The 19,751-nt window shown below is 44.2% G+C and overlaps 2 long non-coding RNA genes across 2 annotated transcripts in view; one reads left to right on the top strand and one right to left on the bottom strand.

Moving 5' to 3' along the window:
• Positions 1 to 17,145, top strand: part of LOC139827854 (uncharacterized) — a 145,399-nt gene extending 128,254 nt beyond the window's left edge. The window contains exon 10 of the long non-coding RNA XR_011738936.1: positions 16,753 to 17,145. This is a non-coding gene — a long non-coding RNA (uncharacterized lncRNA). The remainder of the gene's footprint in view (positions 1 to 16,752) is intronic.
• The window catches only part of LOC139827855 (uncharacterized), a 56,240-nt gene extending 37,567 nt beyond the window's left edge, over positions 1 to 18,673 (bottom strand). Inside the window, exons 1-2 of the long non-coding RNA XR_011738938.1 lie at positions 18,506 to 18,673; positions 17,382 to 17,431 (exon numbers count right to left, since the gene is read on the bottom strand). This is a non-coding gene — a long non-coding RNA (uncharacterized lncRNA). The remainder of the gene's footprint in view (positions 1 to 17,381; positions 17,432 to 18,505) is intronic.
• Between the last annotated feature and the right edge of the window lie 1,078 nt (positions 18,674 to 19,751).

Here is a 19,751-nt window from a genome sequence, read left to right as displayed (position 1 = left end):
GGACCTGCATTGGGAATTGGTGCTGTCCCCAAGCGATCAGACGTCCTCACTCAACCCTAAATCAGTGCAATGGTGTAAAACCCAGGAAATACAATACAAGCTTCTTCCTTGACCTTTTTATTTCTGACCTTCTGTGGGTAACTGATGTGATGAGTTGAAGAGTTTATATTTCCTTTTGAAGAAAATAATGTTCTTCTACTTAGGAAATATGTGATTTAAACTCACTGAATTTTTAATGAAGACTAGAGGTACGAACCTATGGAAAAACTGCAAAAGTCAATCAAACTGCAGCTGTACAGAAGACAAGTTTGTTCTTCTATTGATATCACAATATTTACCTGTCGGTGTAAGAGAGCAGAAAGCTGGACTTTGCTTTGCATTTCTACCCAGTTCTGTCTTTACAAAACTTGATTTTTGTGATGGCCTGTCCAGCATCTAAATCAGTGAGCTCCCTCACACCAGTGATAATATTTCTGCAGAAGATGGATGAATCTCTCTATTTTTTTCCCTCATTGATCTGGGACTTGAAACAGCTTTGGGGAGGGAGGCAGATAGGAAACAAGAGGGGATTTAAGCCTTTTGCTTCACCTTTAAAAACAACTCCATGCAGCATCGCTGTCCCTGGAGCAGGCCCACATTATTACTACAGCCACAGCCAGAACATCAGAGTTACAGCGCTCGGAGTTGTAGATCATCAGTCTGCTGTCACAGCCGTGATGTATGATGGAAAAAGCCATCCATCTGCAAACGTCCAGCACAAAGGGCTGTGGCTGTGAGGATGCAGTGTGGCATGTGCGACGTACATAGCAGCGAGCATTTTCCAAACAAAAAGGGCAGAAATATGGTAAATGGGGGCTCCTTGGAAGGAGAGGGGAAGGTGTTCAAAGTTTCTTGCTCCCAGGTCTACAAAATCACAAAATGTAGGTATGTTCTTGGATCCAGAAATGACACCTCTGAATCCAGCTACTGCTTCTTCCACACCCCCCCTCTTCCTTTCCCTTAAAGATTTACACCTGCTTTAGGATCTTTACAGACAGAGACATTTAAGGCTGTGAAATCTTGGGAAAAGGTAAAATGACATGGTCAATCAGCTGATGCTTCTTCCCTGCACACCAGGGGACTCCAGCAAACCTCTTGTATTTTCGTGTGGAGACTCAGCTCTGACTGAATATTTCCTTTGGCACTATAAAGGCAGAAAGATATTAAAAAAAGGAGAGCAAGAGACAGCAAGTGAGCATAAGCACTTACGCATGGCTCCAGGTTTCACAGCTGAACTAAAATGAACCAGTGGTTTTCCAGGGGAGAAGCCATTTCTTGTGTGTCACTCTGCTTCCTAATACTCCAAGTGAGGATGCAGTTAAATACATTGATCTCAGAGTCCCTCATGCAGATGCATCCAGGTATACTGACCATAAAAATTTCTCCTGGGTGTTTAACACCTGTGACTGGGTGGCAAGCAAAGCTGGCGCTTTACAAAAGCACACATTCAGGAAAAAGTTCTGGTTGTGTTTGTTTCTTGTTTGTTTGTGTTTCTTTTTCTCTCCCCACAAGAAGTGCCTCATCTAAAAGTCAGAAGCCACAAAGTGGAGATCACTGCAAAGGCAAAGGGGATCAAGCAGTTCAGTTACTCTGCCTTTTGTGTGGCAGCAGGAAGATCATTCATTTAATTTCAAACAGCTACAATGCAATTTTCAAAATGTCTACTTCCATGCAACACAATACACTTGAAATACCACATTCTTATTAATAGTAAATTATGGCACATTCACCTAGCTGTTCTGAGAACATAAGTCTAGAGGTCTTTGTCAAACACATACTCTATTTGTGGGGAACGTGGTAAGGCACCATAATACTAAAAAAAGAGCCCACTTCTCACATCTTACATATTTCTCAATATCTTACTTTTGTTTAGGAAAAAAATACTGATTTCTAATACTTTGCCATTAATGTTACAATTAAAAAAATATTTTCATGTAGATCTGCCAAGAAAACATTTTTTTTTTATTCATGCTTTTCTCTCAATAAATATTTGAGTTGATCACAGATTTTTGTTACAAATAGTTCATTTACGGAACTCAGCTCTTTTCGCTTGCCAAATCATAATTTGTGATATTTATGAATTTCTTTATAACTGCAAAACATGCTTTGCAGAGCCAACGTACCTTTAAATCCATATACCCAGGCCCTGAACTTTCCTAAGCAGATGATGAGCTTTGCTGAAGACAACAGTAAATTGGCTGCAATGGATTTTTGTGCCTTGGCTGCACAGAGCTGACTTGGCTCTCTGTTTGTGAAGAATGGTGGAAGGGAAGGAGTTGCAGGACAACCAAGGAGGCATCCCAGGAGGACAGACCTGTCAGGTGAATCCTGCAGATCCTGGCTGCAAAGTACCAAAGCGCTTTTGGCAGGGGAGCGAAGCCCGTCCAGCCTTACACCAATAAACTCAATTCCCCTGGGACCACCTGGCATAAGAAAAGCATGGGAGGGTATGAAAGAAAACTGGTGGTTGAGGTGATATCAGATGTAAAATAATTCTGCAGAGATCTCCTAATGAATGCATTGGTACAATTTAAAAGGAAGAAGATGTCTGGAGTACAGCAGGCAGCACACTGTGCGGGACAGGGGGCCAGGACACCTGAGCGTGTGCGACTGTGTGGCCGCAGCTCAAGAGGGCTTTGCAGTTCTTCCACTTGAAATTCTGCCCCGTTTTGGGTTTTTGTTTGTTTGTTTGTGTTTTGCTTCTCTTTGTGTGTGTTGCGGGAGGGTCTTTCTTAAGCTATTTCATTCGGTGCCAGCTCCTGAAAACTGTAGGAGAAAAGCTCTTAAGGAAATAATTAATTTTAGCTTAAATAGCTAGGCCAGCAGTTTACAAAGGCAACGAAGGCCTAGGTTGCACTCTCCAAAACACTCAAACCACCATGGGCAGAGTTTTCTCATTTAATTCAGGAACTAAATTTTGGCTTGCACACTCGCCCCATTTATCTGTACCCGAGTGTGGGCTGTCTCCAGTGACACCTGGGGGGATGGGTCGTCTTTCTGACAGGCAATGGGAAGAACAGGACGGAACTGCCAAAGTCATTTTCTCCTTGCCAAATTGCCATGGACAGCTGAGACGCTGCCATCCTGACCTCTATGGCAAAACTCCCAAAGTACCCTCATCCTGGCCTCCTCAACTCCACGCAAGGTGCTCCCACTCCCCTGGGACTCTTGAACTGGGACACCAGTTAAAGAGTGTTGCCCTCATTTGCAGATCCTTGGGAAGGGCTGATAATTAGGAAAAGATTTCCAGAACAGGTTGTCACCCTTGACAACAGCATGGGAAGAGCAGGTAAGTGGCTTGTATGCAAAAAAACCCCAAACAAACCTGACAACAAACCAAAACCAACTTACTATGCTTGCATTAGAAAGGAAAGATAACAAAATAAATATTTTTAAAGTATAATAGTGTTAATAAAAATTTTTAAACCCCCCCTGCTTTAAGCCTTCACACTGTTAGCCTTAAGTAGACACACAGAGAATTATCACAGGTAAGTCTTGCTAAATAATCTAGATGAACTTCCCATTTGCACTGCATCTTCAGTAACATGATTTATGTTGCTTAAACAGCGAGCACCTCTATCGTACTTGAGTTTTGTGATTTCAAGGCGTGAGCAACTGTAATTAAAGAGCCTTTTTGGAGCAAGCATAGCACTGTGCAGTGTAATATGACATTCAGCATAAATCAGCATCACTTTACAGAGTTCTGCTTATTTTTACTTGTGCACTTCAGCTCTGTCATTTATCCACAGTGAAGCTCATCTGCCACAAACCATGGTATCTTACCTAGTTCATTCAGATTTTCCCATTTCTATAAACCTCCATTATTTTTATCATGCAGTTTATATGTTTAATTCTCAAAGCAAAGAGCTAAACTTGTTTTGCACAATAATGATTTTACTAGCTTATTGCCTAATAGAAGCAATCCTAAAACAGGGCAGCTAATCAACATGAGTGTGAGACATGAGCATCAGGGCAGCATCATCCATTCACATAGCAATGTATGTGTGCAACAGAAGAGATTCTTATTTTTTTGTCAAATAAGATGCCAGCAGGAGCTGAGACTGCTCTTTGATTCAGCGATAATGAGCGAGTGTCGCACCAACGGTATTTACATTTTGCCAATGGTATGAAAAAACACAAACCTATTCTTCTAAGTTCAGATTTTGGGCCCTCCCCCCCAAATACATGCTGATTTCCTGAAGTTTGAGTGCTCCAAAGCTCACACTGATGTGAATCAAAATCTTGGCACTTTAGTGAACGGTGACATCCAACATGAAAGGTAAAAGTAGGGCAGGTGACTACCTGTAAACATTCCTCCTGGAGGATCTTCTCCAAAGCACATTAACCCATCTTCCTCTTCCCTTTCCCCTGCTGCAAGCAAAATCAAATTTTAATCAGTTTCTGCCATATCTGCTTCACTTGGAAACTTTCTGAAGTAGTATTAGAAAAACCGTACCAGGCTCCATAGCAGGCATAAGCGCGTTTCTCTGTGCTGATGCCTACCATGTCAAACCATTATCTAGGCTTCCCGCTGGCTGATGCTGCTGGAAAAAAGATGAACTTTGACTTCGGGGGAGGCAGCGAAAGGTAATTTGTTCTGTGCATCACATCTCAGGCAGGAAGGAGGCTGCAGGTCTTGTCTGACTCAGACCTGTGAGGCCGCTTACAAGGGCTGCGGCGGTTCGAGCAGGGGCCATGAGGCACCAGCAGCCCCATGAGGCTGGAAGTCATCTGGAGGTGACAGTCTCCTTCCCTGCTGTGAAGCAGCATAAAGGGCAACTGCTGTGTTGCCGTCTCAGATGGACACGGGGCACTGTCTGCTGTTAGGACTATAAAAAGATACATGTACGTATGTACAGCACCACTATAGACATATGGAGATACATATATATATATATATAGATATAGATATATATGGATCCTTGCACACCTTGTTAAAACTGAAACAAGTTGACAAGGAAATAACAATGTGTAGTTTCCTTTATTGGTGAGTTTGCTAGTATGGACAGTCCTAGTATTTCTGCTTTTTTCTGATTGTACGTCTGGCCTAAATCAAAACCACTACATAATCTAGCAATGCCTAATAATCATTGATTTCAATCATTGCATGCTCTATTCTGACCACAAACATTACTGTTTTATTTCTGTTTATTTGTGTAGTACCAACCCTGAGTTCCGTATTTTCAACAAAATTAGCAGTAAAGACCATCTCCAGATGGAAGAGTTAGCATCCTGAAGATGGAAAACCATCAGCTATAGCTTTTGATATCCTGGAATCAAGGTGAAACACTGTTTCCTGGCCCTACATAACTCGCGTGTGCTTTCAGATTGCTGCTAGTAGAGCCGTTCCTCAGCATCTCTCATATTGAAAATAGGTCTTTTGCTCATGGGCAGCCTTTAACAAACTATTAGAGACTTGCCTAGGATCTTGTTAACCACATTGCTGTTATCCAAGCTATTCTATGTCAGCCAGTCCCCTTGCAGAGGTCTTTCCCCTCCCCTGGGGATGGGGCAGAGGTGGCTATTGTAGTGATTAACAGGGAAGAACCTGAGCTGCCAGCACCAATAGCTTCCCAGCCTTGAATCAAGAGAAACAGCTGTCCACTTTTTTCCTCCATAAAGGAGGCTGTTAGCAGCTTTGGTACATTTTTCCTTCTGGTTTTGATGAGAAAAAGTACTGTTCTTGTTCTCCTCTTAGAAACTATTATATAAGAGTTCATTTACAGACAGTAAAAGCAAGTACATCAGTTAACATTTGCAGGCCAAGTATGCATTTGCAGAAACAATTTTTTTTTTAAATTAATGGCCAAAAATGAAAGGCCCTTTCAGTTCCTGACACTCTGCTGCCACTGGAAATGCAAGGTTACTCTGAAGTCTTACAGAGTTTTCCTTTGGTGACTCCAGTTTCTTTACTATTGAGGAGCTCAGCCTCCTTGCTGGTGGGGTGCTCTGCTCAGATGCTCAGGAACACGCTATCTTGGTAGTAATACATGGATACGCCATTCAAAGAGCATCTCCAAATCCTCTGTGGGTACCAGTCTAGTTCTCTTTCCCTCTTCTCCCGCCTCACAGCTGTTTCTATCACGTGTTCCCCCACTCCCCTTTTGTTAATGTATTATACAGTGGCAGCAGCACATGGTAGATGAAAATCATGGAAGCAAGACTGATTAGGATTCTGCATCCTTTGAGTGGTATGTAAAAAATGCTGTGTGAAATGTCAGGAAAGTAGGTTTTGAAGTTTTGACAGATGTGAGAAAAGGAGAAATGTTTGCCGTTTGTCTTAATGACACCTTAACATGTTTGGAGAGCCAATAAAAAAACCCCACTGCCCAACAACAACCAAACACGCGCAAACACAGAAACCCCAACAAAAACTAACAAACCACCATCAACAAAAACCACCACCCTGAGCAACAATTTGGGAGGGATGTGAGCTGTTCCCAAAAGTGAGGCTGGAGCTGAGTGCAGACCCAAAGGGTATCAGTGGCCCTGGTCCTTTGCATGGACTGCCAAAAGAGAACAGCAAGAGGGATAAAAGTAAGTGAAAATCATGGTCCTTAACGACTTACGCTTGACTTCCGGGTAAGAGTTGGTCAGCGTATCCCTCCCCACAATACTACAGCCCTTAGGACTCCTCAGATGGCATCCAGCAGTACAAACAGAAACACGCAAATACGATAGAAGTATTTACATGCAATGACCACCCCAGCCAAGATGGTTATATTCAGTGTTATATCTGAACAAAACATTCCTCAGATAAGATCCAGTCCTGCAGCTGTTAGACACTAAGTTGCCATCAACCCAAAATTGTCCAACGGGGGTTTAAGCTTTGGTTGTTGGATTTGCAGGAGAAGAAAGGAGAGGTCACAGACACAACCAATTTCTTTTGGCCTGGGAGCTGACTCTCCCAGGTTTGTGACGATATGGCTTCAGTGGCTGCATCTTTTGTCCCCTTCAGGCTCTAAATGCTCATTTCTCTCCACTGTGGGGAAAGACATTACTGGCAAGAATAGTCCTTCACACTTTTAGCCAAACCTGCTTAATCCCATCAACTGCATTTCCCAAAACCAGGCTTTCACTTCCAGCAAATACGACTCAGCTCCCCTCCAAGAAATTATCGTACTCTTCACAGTTTCAAGGCAAAAACTGCCTGATAAACAGGAGAACCCACCGGGTTCAATGTGGTACGAGTCACCGTGGGCTGGGTGAGTTACAATGCAAAGAGCCACCACGCAGGTAACCGCTTTGGCAAAATACACCTTTCCTGACAGAACTGTGGGAGAATGAACCCAGGAGAAGTGTTTAGTTAATAACTGGTATCTACTGCCACTTGGGTGCCAACAGTGGTACAGTAAGGTACAGTTGGCATCTGGGGCAAAAATGCCTCCATCTAATCTTTCAAAATAATCTGAATTTTAAAAAAAAGTAAAATTGTGCATAGCATTACAGCAAGGGACACAAAATTTGTGTCAGCACCTACCCCAATGGCAAGAAGTACAAGTGGAAAAGGATATACTTTCAACTATTAATCTCACCTAGTCTTGTCCCCATTCCAAGGAACAGCATGGTACCCTGGAAAAGCAGTAGAAAAAGAGGTCCAAGTGATGCAGAACTCCTCTTTTCCATATGCAGAAAGTTTTATGCAATCTAAATTTCATTATTCAGTATTTATGAAGTCAAAATATCTCATGATAAACAATGCAATAGCACTGTAGCACGTTTATTTGAGTTAAAAATGAGCAATGCCTTATCATGAGGAACTAGTTCTGGTTGAACTATTTGTGGTGGAGAATCAATTTGTTGAATTTAGTCCTTTTGCCAGCTCGTGAATTGTCCTGAAACAGATGACAGTTTCCATGAATATGTCCACTGCTCAAAATTATCTGACAAGCAATGCAAACATATTCCAGACTAAATTGCTGGTAAGCTGCTCACTGTGATTACTGCTTAGAGTATCTGATATTAAAAATTGAGCTGTTTTTACCTTGGGCCGTAGCTCACCTGATTTGTCAGTACTCTGACTGGATAAGCACAGCTTATTCAAGTACAGATATTTACAAGAGTAAATTGCTAAGACTTTCTCCTCCATCCTTTGTTTGCTTCTCTCTGCTCGACTTTCTAGACTGTAATCTCCAGAGGCAGAATTTCACAGCCTCTCACAACAAAACATCATCCTCGGTCAGGGCCATCAGGCCAGCCTGGGATATTGGCTAGTGATATGACTCCGGGGGGTATAATAAAATAAATCACAAAATAACTACCTCATTTGTGCTTTTCTCTTGCTACAAAGCCACCACCACATAGAACCGATGTGAAGTTTACATAATGAACGCTCTATCTTTTGAGATCTGTGGATTAACGATCCACATTTTCATGTGTTTTCTTAATGGTCTGAGAGCTGGAGCAAAGTAAGGCAGAAAATGTTGACTGTCACGTTTGCTGCGTGGTTGGAAATGGGCAGCCAGCCGGCGGCGCCTCCCGCCATGGCAGGAATGAGCTCCCAGGAATGTGCTGCTCAGCTGGCTCTGCAGTGGCTGCGGTGTTATACAAGGATCTACCCAAGCCAGGTAGCTGCAATGCCAGCAGCAGCTCAGCCACACGTCGCAGCGAGGACCTCAAAAGGCTCCAAACCTACTAGAGAATCAGGGAAAATTAGGGATATAGCCCAGCACCAGCCTCTAGTTACTGCCCTAATCCCCAAAACTGCACCGGCACAAATTAGCCAGCTGAGATGCCAGATCTGGTAACACAGAAGTGACTGCAATATCAAAAACTCTTGCTATGAGAAGCTGGGAAAAACAGAGATAGGATCAGGCCCAAACCTCTGCCCAAACTCTTTCACACCCCAGCTACTGAGCATTAGAATAACTGCTGACGGGAATGAGCTTAACTAACGCTCTCCAACAATATCATTTTGATCATCTGTGGACTCAGGAAAAATTTCTACACTGGCTTACACTGGTTGCGTTTTTATTTGCAGCTCTGTAAGCTTTGGATTATTATATTGAAAGGAAGGAGGCTGCGTATAAAGCCAGCTCTGTAAAGCACTGCAAACAGGACAGGCTCTCGTTTCAGGAGAGATACGCCTAAAATGCAGTCGCCACAGAAATAACGTGGAAATCCATCACACATGCATAAACTTTTCTTCCAGTATACGTTATTAACTTCCTCACAGATCCCCCACCAAGGTTTTCAACTGAGGTAACTAAGAGAGCCAAATATCTAGATTATTTTTTACCCTGTCAACACTTAAATCTATGTTATTAATTTGTCATATGCAGATTAGCTATTATTATGCAAGTACTTGCATGGCAGAGAAGCAAATCCAGGCCCCTATGAGAAGTTAGCCCTTTCCATTTCAAAAAGTCATCTGCTAATCCATTTTACAGCATTCAATCTTTACCAGTTGCCTTCACCTTTCACATTTCCCCTGCCCATTCCCAGCCCACAGCAGTACCCAGGCCTACAGCAGTCCTTTGCAGAAGAAAAGGAGATTTTTTTCCTCCAGTATTACTGCAAGAACAGTCTCCATTCTTGAAAATGGCATGTATAGGAAGGCTTTTCCCCTGTATAACATGAGTGATACCAAAATCTAACGTGAGTGATACCAAATTCTAACGTGAGTGATACCAAATTCTCTCCTTCTGTGGGTGCAGTGATGAGAAAGATAGAAAACCTGTACTGCTGGACCACATGGGCCTGCTTTACATCTGGAGAACCAAGCGCAAATACGGAATGCCTGGAAATGAAAACACATGCTGTTTGGGAGAAAAACCAACAAACGAATTTTAGAATTTGTTGTTGCTCATATATATATATATATATTTAAATAAATCTTTGAGTCAGTGCATGGGAAACAAAGAGCAGGAGTGCTGGGACCAGTGTCTCCCTGCCTGTGATGAGGTGCACAGGACAGGGGGACACAAAGCAAGATTCATGGTCCCCACATTGCCCTGAGGAGAACAAGAGCATGAATGTGCTGCTGGCACAGGCAGGTACCCAGTGCCCCACAACGGGATTCAGACCCACTACAGGTGATGTGAGAGGGATTTTCCAGTGGGCACCAGGTACCACTTTGGGAAAGCCCAGCAGCCCCCACTGACCTGTGCCCCTCTGAAGAGCCAAGCTAAGACTTGTGTAGTGCAGGCACATTGGTATCGTCCTCTGTTGGAGCAACCTGCTTCCCACTGAGTTCTGCCAGCTCCTCTCGCACCCAGCTATGGAGGGAAGCAGTAGCTGCTCTGGTGTTTGGTGTATTCCGCAGTTTAATCAGACTCTACCTCCAAATACTAAAGGCATAAATAGACTTATGGACTATGAAGTACTTCAAGAGGTCATCCAGCCCGTTTCCTTGATTTAAGGCTGGATTAGTTACAGTATATCATTCCTGCCAAAGTTAGATCTAATCTGCTTTTCGAGGTCCTCGGCAATGGAGATTTGACAGCCTCCACAGACTGCTGCCTCACCATCATTACCATTACAAAGTCTCTCCTTGACACCTAACTTGATTCTTCCTTGTGGCGATTGAAGACCACTGCTCCTCTCCCAGCCACCAGAGATGGAGGAGATTATTCCCTGCTCCCTTGCAGTGGCCTTTCATCTCTGTGAACACCAGCTTCACACCTCCTCTCAGTCCTCACCTCTCTGGGATAAACACAATTTCAGTCCTTTCTTGGTGGCACATTTCCTTCTTGCCTCACTCTGTACAGGTATGTGCCAGCAAACAAGATCAGTACAGTTAAAGAAATTGGGGAGACGGCTTGTGCTTAAGTGAAACTGCCCAAGAGAAACTCTAATGTGCTATCTGGCATTTACACAGAAAGTTGTGCAACTATTTACCAAGCACTCAGTAAACACGGTTTTTAACCGTGGCAACCTCTGTATCATGCAGCCAGCATCCATAGAACAGCTGTTTCAAATAAACAGCCAACAGACCTGAAATAGCATCACACTACTACCTTAATTATTAGTCCATTGATCTTGTATCGTGTGTAAATAGGAACCTCAGAGAGCACTTTTGGAGGAAAGAAACGTGAATCTTTATCAGCCCAGATAAAAAAGGGAACTGTACACAGGTGATGCTAGGAATGCAGAAACTTCTTCCTCTCTGAAAAAGAGCATCCCAGTTATTCAGAAAATATATGTATCAACCCAAATGCACAGAAAAACCAAAACATGACTCACGTGACAGAGAATGCCAGGTGCCATCTGCCGTTACAACCCACTTTTGCTGTTATATGTGTCACACATATGTACCAATGCTGATGCGATAATAACAACATGCAAATGCTGCTTTAATATCCAGGTCCTCATTTTGGGGGCATGACTCTTGGGTCTGCACATGGTTTCAACCCACAATTTGTAATTGCTACAAGTTGGTGACTTCATCAGGTGAGTGCCAAACTCAACATGTTGCACTTGCACTCAGTAGGAGGACAGGTATTAGCAGATACCGAATGGGGATGGTAATTCAAAAGACACGATGAAGCCTATTTATGAATACAAGTCTAAATACCCGTAACCCATTGTCTATGCAAGCATCTCAATGCATCCCTGTCTTGTTCAAAATCCCAGCTTCCTCTCTTTAGACTTAACCCACAGAAGGTCACCTCTTCCTGGCTGGACACATTGGTGATGATGGTGACAAAGATGACTCTACTTATAGCAATACTGGCCTCTCTGCCCCCAAGTGCCACATGCTGCCCTGCTACAAATTTTCGGCATCTGCTCCTTCAGCCTTAAGGTTTACCTGTCTCTGGGTTGGCAGCCATCTGAGTGCGGGGTGGTTTTAAGGTTGTTTTCTGAGTTTATGCTAGCCTCTTGTTAAAAAATGCAATCCAGCGCTGCAGCATTGCTGTGTTGAGGCTCCCAGTCAGCTATGTGGTACCGGTGGTGGGCTGACTTGGGTGGTTTGGTAGTCACAAAGCCCTTCCTTCGTACCTTTATGCAGTAAATTAACAAGAGGAGCATGAAAAAGATGGGATGGGATGTTGTTTTTCCAAAAGATAATGTGATCAGAGGTGATTTAGTGAGCAGGTACAGCAGGGCTTGCGCTCCTCACTGGCTGTGCTCAGACCAAAACGCAGTTGCTGAAACTGGAAGACGATTCTTGCAAACGACATCAAAGACTATATTTTTGTTGAGATTAAGATAAACAAAATTCTTCACAAGAACAAACTTAAAATTCATGTTTTTTTAAAAACTGAAAAGGTGCTTTTTTCATAATTAAGAAAACTTTCAGTAGAAACATACACGTAATCAACAGGTTAACTTTACTAATTTGGATTAAATACGAACTACTCAATATGCTGTTGCAATATGCCAAATGACCTTCACTGAAAACTAAGTAGATTCTGCCCCCAAAATGACAGGAGCATGGGATTTCACTTTGCAATGGGTCAGTAGGGAAAAGTGTGGCTTTCTCCATAGCTCAGCCCAAACGTCACAAGAAGCTATGAAAGCAAAACGGGTGCAAACGGTCCCCTCAGCGCACCAACCCCCATCATGGCTGAGGTGTTTCTCAGCCCCCCACAAAACAAATGAGGGACAGACACCGTGTCCCCCACAGAAGAGCAATATCCAGGCAGACCGGACCACAAGAGGCTGGAGCCAACACTAAGAGGCAGCAGGTGCAAAGCCAGTGTGTTCACCTCCATTTCCACGGCACGAGGGACTTGGCCTCCGTCCCAAAAGAAAAGCGATGCTGCAGTCTGGTGTTGCAGTCCTGGGACAAGAGGGAGGGCTGCAGCATTTCTCTGGGCTCCTCAACACACTCCTAACCCCCATAAGTCTTTAACCACAGGCAGAAATCATGACGGCCTCGCAAAGAGTTGGTACCTACCTTGGACTCAGCACCAAAGCACCCTAGCAGAGCTGGTCTACACAGCGGTAAGCACTACTCAAACAGAGAGCCACCAAATTCTTCATTATAAAATGTGTACTTGGCTGCTTCCTCTGCTTTTTGGGGGTGTTTTATTTTCCTTACACGTGCATGGCTAAATGCGGGCCACCATCAGTGTCTCCTATTGCAGTATCTTGCTTAAATTTACTCCTACAGAAACACAAGGCAAGGACACCTCAGCGCCAATTGCTACCTGAGATACCTTTCACTTCACCTCAATATGTACTCCATACTTAACACTGTTCATACAGCAAGCCTCCTCTTGATTGCCTTGACAATAAAAGGAAGAAAAAGAGCAAGAGAGGTAAACCACTAAGTTTCCAAATAGATTATGCAGAGAACAACAAAATAAACCCCCCAAAATCTAACTTTCCGGGTGCAAAAGGCCCGGTGTGTGGAAGTTGAGTGCTGAACTGTAAAATGACCTGAGTGAAGCGTCCCAAAGGAGGGGAGCGTCTACAGGGGGAGGGAGCAAGGCAGGCACACAGAGCCCTGCCTTTGTGTCACACTGCTGCTGGAAAAATTCAGCTTTTTATGGCTGGCAGATCACACTTTACCCTATTTAGACCTAGATGGAGAAAAACACAGGCAAATATCACCTATGAAAGAGGTTCAAGTCAGCCTTTGCCTACCATGGGCAGGAATGCGCTAACGTAAATGCAGAAAGAAATCTGGTTCCCTCTGGATAAATGCAGATGACGGACGAAATATCACGAGTGGTAAATTGTTGTACAAGTGCAGAATGCATTTAACCCTTTCCAACCTCCCCCAAAGCCATCATAAGATCTTTTACTTTTCCTAGACCCCTGCACTGACACACACACGCAGATGGTATTTGGCTTTATATAAACAGACAAGTGGAGATGAGTAGCTCCAGACCAAGGTTCCTGCATGGTTATAACCTACCCGGAGTTCTTCTCCTTAGCAGCGTAGGTGAAGCGCAGATGACACGTCTGAATCACATCACGGCCAGCCACGGTGGTTTGGTCTTCTGCAATCCCAGTGACAGGCAAATTATCTATGTCTTCACACAGTTACCCTTTTTACCACTAATTTTTAGGGCTTCACAATAATTTGACTGCCTGCTCAAATCTTCTCCCCTCCATCTTTCCTCCCTCTTGATAAATAGAAGGCCTAGTTTTACCTTTTTAAAAAATTTGGTTTTAAAAAGCTAGCAGAGTCATTCCCTTTGAACAGCAAGACCATGCGGACTCACGCCTGAGAGTTTGAACAGCAGCTGTTGCAGAAAATCACCTATTTATTAGGCTTCCAAGGAGAGCCGATCAAATTACTCAATACAAATAATTTATCTGACAATTTTTCTTTGCAGATTGTCTACATGCAGACCACTTTTCACTGGTGCAAAACTCATTTTTTATTTTTTTTTTCCTCAAAAAACGTGTTAAAAGTTTCACCGGTTCTCTCAGCGGTTGCTAGGAGCGCTCATTATTTGTAAGTCAGTATTTGTGCTGAGAGATTGGCACATGCTATTGTTTCCACACTCTGCTGAGATGACCTACACTGCAAAACAGGCCTGGATAAAATTGCTGAAGCTTTGTCTTTCCTCTCTAGGTAGTGTGCTGAGAGGTGGATGTGGAGAAGCTGACCCAGGGAATGTTAAGATATTGCAAACCTCTTTCTCCCCACCACTATGGGACAAGGAGAGGGGGAAAGCACTTAACCATATAAATGGATCCCAAATTTAAACCTGCCTGGGTTCTTTCCTCAGGCTGAGATAGAAAAACATACATCTAAAAGCCAGTATCTGTTGGCTGTTTAGCAAGTTTACATTCCATTTTCTCTTGTCATGCTGACACAAATTATTTGCTCTTGTGTCTGGATTGCTATTTGCAAAGGGTGTAGTGACTACCCTTAGCCTTTCTTATTTGATTAACTGTCTAAAAGCCGTAGCTCTTTGGAGGCAGGTGGAAAGTTCCCTATTGAATGGCCCAGAGCCTGTAAATAACACAAATTTGCTTTTTCTGTGCATGGTTGGGTCCCATGCTCAGCCCCAGGGTCCCAGGGTCCCTCTCCTCGCAGGCCGGGTCCTGGCGGGTAGGCTGCCAGCTCTGTCACCCCTCAGCATGTTAATGCAAAGGGACACAAGCAGCCACAGAACAACCTGTGATGATGCCAATTAATTTGCACTGTAGCAAACACCAAGGCCCTTCGGCCACAGCCCCTCTACACTGAATGTGGGGGTCTCTGGGCAGCAGGTGCCTCGGCCCCCACAGGACCCCTGGTTACGGCCCTCAGCTGGCTTTAAAGAAGAAAAAGATTCCCTCCATGCGATGCAGCCTGCGTGTCAGCCTGCGGCACAATGATTGATGACACAGCTGCTTCTGCAGCCCCCGTCGGAGATCTCTAATTTAATTAATGGCTTTCGGCATGTGTGTAACATAACTCCTGCAGCACCTCCGCGGCCCCGGGGAGCGCGGGGACCGCAGGGCGGCTGCTCTGGCACGGGCAGGGAGATCGGGTGGTGGGAAGACAGATGCACAGACACAAGGGCCAGATGTGATCGGGCACCTCGCAGGTTTGCATTAACCTTCACGTAGGCAGGGGCACGTGGAGCCTGCGTTTGGCGAGCCTCCCTGGCCGGGCCAGCAGCAGCAGCCTCCCAAGCTGCTGTGCAGATGTCGTCTCTGTCTGCCACGTCCTCAGGAAAGCTGCGAGAAGCTGGGCACCGCTCCACGTGCCACCTGAGATCTCGCTCAACTTTCTGCCTGCAATGCACAAGGGGAAATGCCTGGACCTGGTGACAAGGAGGGGTCTGGCAGGTGGGAAGGAATCATTTGTTTTCCCTTTGATTGGCAGCAAAGGGAGAGCTGAAAGGGTTAATGGTGTCTGTTCAGCCCAGACGTAAAATAAAAAATAAGCTACCCTAAGCTTTCCTGAAATCTGGAGAACTCGGAAGAATGTGGGAAAAGTATTTCCCAGTTGCAAAATACTGCAGGATGGGTTTTCTGCCATGGTGCTTTTGGTCCCTGTTAGGAGTAGGGGATGCAAGGCCAAACCACAGAACAAGAAACTAGCTTAGAGAAAAGCTGGATAACATGACCCCACTACCTCCCCCCCCAAAAAAAAATCCATCCAAGTTTAGAGACTGAAGCAGCACCCAGACTTCCCACACCTAACTCAGTCACGGCTAAAGAGTATTGCCAAAATACTGAATAAGTTAGAACCAGTTCTGAGGAACAGTTGCCTTGGAAGAGCTGCCTGCACGTTCCAGGTTACTAAAGCACAGGGTTTTCCCCATCTTCTCCTTCTTTAAGTCCCACCACTGATGAAGGCTCCAGAGTAACCCCTAAGCTCAGTAACATCTCCAGTCCTCAACAAAATAACAAAGCTCAGCCTTCAGGAGAAAAGCTGCGCTCTTCCAGACCAGGAGTTCTCAGACCAAGAAACAAACAACAGAGACGCTGCTGTGTTTCTGGTTTGCTATTGAAAAAGGAAAGAACAAGGGCAAAGGAGAAAACTCAGGAGAACTTTGTTCAACTCCTAAAATGGTCCCTAGCTGAATGGGTTTGGGATGAAGGGTAAGCATTTTATTTTCTTCAGCATGCCCTGCAGCGTTTGTCCATCATTTTCTTTGAGATGCGCCAGTCTCGTTCAACTCCAATATTTACTGGTAAAAATATTCCTCTATCTTGTTTTTCCTGGAATATTTCAACTTGGCACTGCAGTCAGGCATTTCTGAGGATTATTTGCTTCTGCTCACCAGCCTCTTCAACTTTGAATCAAGGTTTTAAAAATAGTAAGGTTTTTTTTTTGCCTTTCCCTTCCCTTGCTGTTTCCTTTTCATTACCAAGGTACAGCTAGAGAGAGGCAGAGAGACAGAGATTCTCCTTTGTTTTGGACTTTCAGTTGGACCAAAGTCCTGTGCTTCAGAAAAGCTCTGCTGCTCTCCCAAAGGCCATCCTTCACTTCTGTTACGCCTCGTTGCCTCGCCTCCCTACGTGAGAGAAAACCCCCAACAATATCGTCTCCCTCGAGCTCTAAGAAAACAGGTAATGATGCATGGATGTGCAATGAAATTTCAGAAATGTGCACTGACTTTTTAGAAATATGCCAACTGTCAAATAAAAAAAATATAACACAAAAAATCAGGCCTAGCCAATATTTAAACCGTGAAGTCCTCAACAGCACCAACTCTGAACTGCAGCCCCTGTTGCAGCACAACAACTTGCCCAATGTTATTAAAGATTTACCCCCAAAATGCGACCTGGTGCTTGACCCAAAAGATGGTTTACTTATAATTATTAGTCTGTCGTCAGCTTGCTGCTTATCTGCTGCCAGCAGCCCTTGAATGTGTTGTTTGTCAGGTTTTTGCAGGTTTTCATATTTGAAAAGCCTTATAAAAAGATACCTTTGGTTGGATAATGGCAGAGATATATGTACAGAGATATCTATCATGAGGGATTTTGTATTTTGTACTTACTTGAAGGCAGTGTGATGACGATACCTTCTGAGCAACTTACAGGAACCAAGCTGTAGATGTAAATACATAGACAAGTCAATATAAATATGTGTAAACTCTCTGTGTTGAGTCATACTGGTTTTCGTTTTCCTATAGATATACGTATTTATGGCTATACCATATGCTGCATACCCCAAGATTTACTATGAACCCCTTGCACCTGAGTTCAAACACTGAGCCCTGCACGGCCCTGTTGGTTGCTCAGCAAGCTGTGGGCAGCAAGTAGGGACCAGGCAAATAAACACCAACAGAGAGGCTGTCACGTAGGTGGTGAGGCCAAGCCCAATGGCTCCACGGCCTTGCTGAGCTCCTAATTGATCCTGCTGGGCTGTGACTGAAAACAAATAGGACATGGCTCACTGCGGAAAGGCTTGAACGGCAGGGCTGTGGCTGGCCACACACCGGCGTGCCGGGCAGCGTCTGGGCGCCAGCCCCGCACGTGGCCATTCTTCCTGTCGTCTGTTTTATGGCTTATTTTAACCACTTCAACAAAGCGCGCTCCTCCGCTTTTCACAGAAGGTAGCTCAAATCACATTTGGACAAAGCAATTTTGAAACGTATTTTATTGATATGGGAAAAACTTAATACTCCTCTGTGCCTTATAGAAACGCTACAGGAATAGGTTTAGCAACGGTTATATGCATGCCACACGTTTTCCTGTTTCTTTCATAAGGCTTTTCAAACTAGAGCTATTTACATTAACAGGGCTTTGCATTTCCACTGGTTATGGGTTACACCCCCAGCCCTGTGGCAGGGGCCTGGCACCCTCGTGGCTGTAAAACCCCGGCGTGCTGCCCATTGCCCTTGCGTGGGAAGCCCCAAGCGGTGCAAATCCGACTTTCCCAGTGTCCCCATGCCACTGCTGGGCACGTGGCCCGACTGGACACGGAGCACGATAGTGGTCTGACAACCCCATTGTTGAAGGTAACAGCATTGTCCCAGGGGACACTGCCACAGGGGTTGGGTCTGAGAGCTGGGCTCTGAGCTCGCTTACCTTCACGCACAATCCACAGAAACTCATGAAAACTTAGCATTTTTCTCCCCTCGACTCACTACAAAACAAATCGGAAGTTGAGGCTTCTTACCTTTCTGGTTTGTGTTTTCTCTCCTCCTCTGCACTTGATGAAAATCTCTTCTTTGCAATGTTCTGTTGGCATTTGTGAAAATTACTCCACGGGGAACAAAAGCCCAACTTCTTCTCACGTGTACCACACTCGTGCTGGCGAAGAGCTGGGCTGAAGGCTCAGAGGGAAGGATACGCACTAGGAAGGGGAAAGAGACCCTGTGAATTTCCCATATTAAAAGATGAGAGAGAAAAGTGTGTTATGTCTTCTCTGAAGCTGCAGGAGAATTGTTTTCCTATGAAATATTTGAAAAGTTTTCTATGTGGCCTTCAATCATGCTTTCAAAAAAAAAAAATTATGAGTACTATTTACTTTGTTCTAGAAATATTTTAAGAATTTAAAAGTAATCCCTGTTTTATGAGCATAGTATTCTTACTCCCTTTACATATGCTGTAAAAGCAAAAATATTTTATACGTCTTATTCAAATCTATAAAATATCATTACAGAAAATTGTTACTTTTATTACTCAAGCTGAACTTTTATGAATAGCTACTCCATTAGATTTATACACTGACTTTTTAGAGTTAGAAATGACACTGTAAAGCACAGGAATAGCTGGGATATTTATTTTAAAGGCTACAGTACAAATAATTTTCTGATAACAATTCTTTTTCTGCTCAGATTATTACTTTATCGCTCCCTGCCTTTTTTCGTCAAACAAAATGCAAGGTGTAAATCCAGCAGTGACAGGCGTCGGAGGAGCTGGATGCTCCTTGCAGAGCCTCCAGAGGTCCTTTCCCAATGGAGCTTGTCCCACGTTGGACTCCAGGTCACACAAATGCCAGTCTTGACCTGCTGGCTGAGGGAAGAAGCAGAGCCACAGCTCAGAGTATTTGCAGGTGGCTGGAAACAACTTCAAGTTGAGTATGCATGCAAAAGTATGATTATTTCTGCATCTGTGTGCTCAAGGACATGTACACACATGCAGATGTCACATACTTCTGTCTGGGGCATCCCAGACAAGGACATGTACGTACAGCACACAGAGGCAAGTCCAGCAGGTCACAAAAACATCAGCGAGACATCTGTACCTGTGCTGTCCTCTGGGATTTCCATGTCTCCCCCAACACAAACCGCTCTCCACTTGACCTTAGGGCCTGAATTACTCAGCTTCCATACAAATAGGATTTCCAGGTCCAAAAGACAAGACACATCTAACAGAACTGGAGAGCTTTACAACCTGCAACTGCCACCTTCATACCAGGG

This window comes from Patagioenas fasciata, chromosome 4 (assembly GCF_037038585.1).
Source record: "Patagioenas fasciata isolate bPatFas1 chromosome 4, bPatFas1.hap1, whole genome shotgun sequence".
Classification (NCBI taxonomy): domain Eukaryota; kingdom Metazoa; phylum Chordata; class Aves; order Columbiformes; family Columbidae; genus Patagioenas; species Patagioenas fasciata.
Note: the sequence above shows the minus strand (reverse complement) of the source record. Positions and strands in the feature narration are given on the sequence as shown.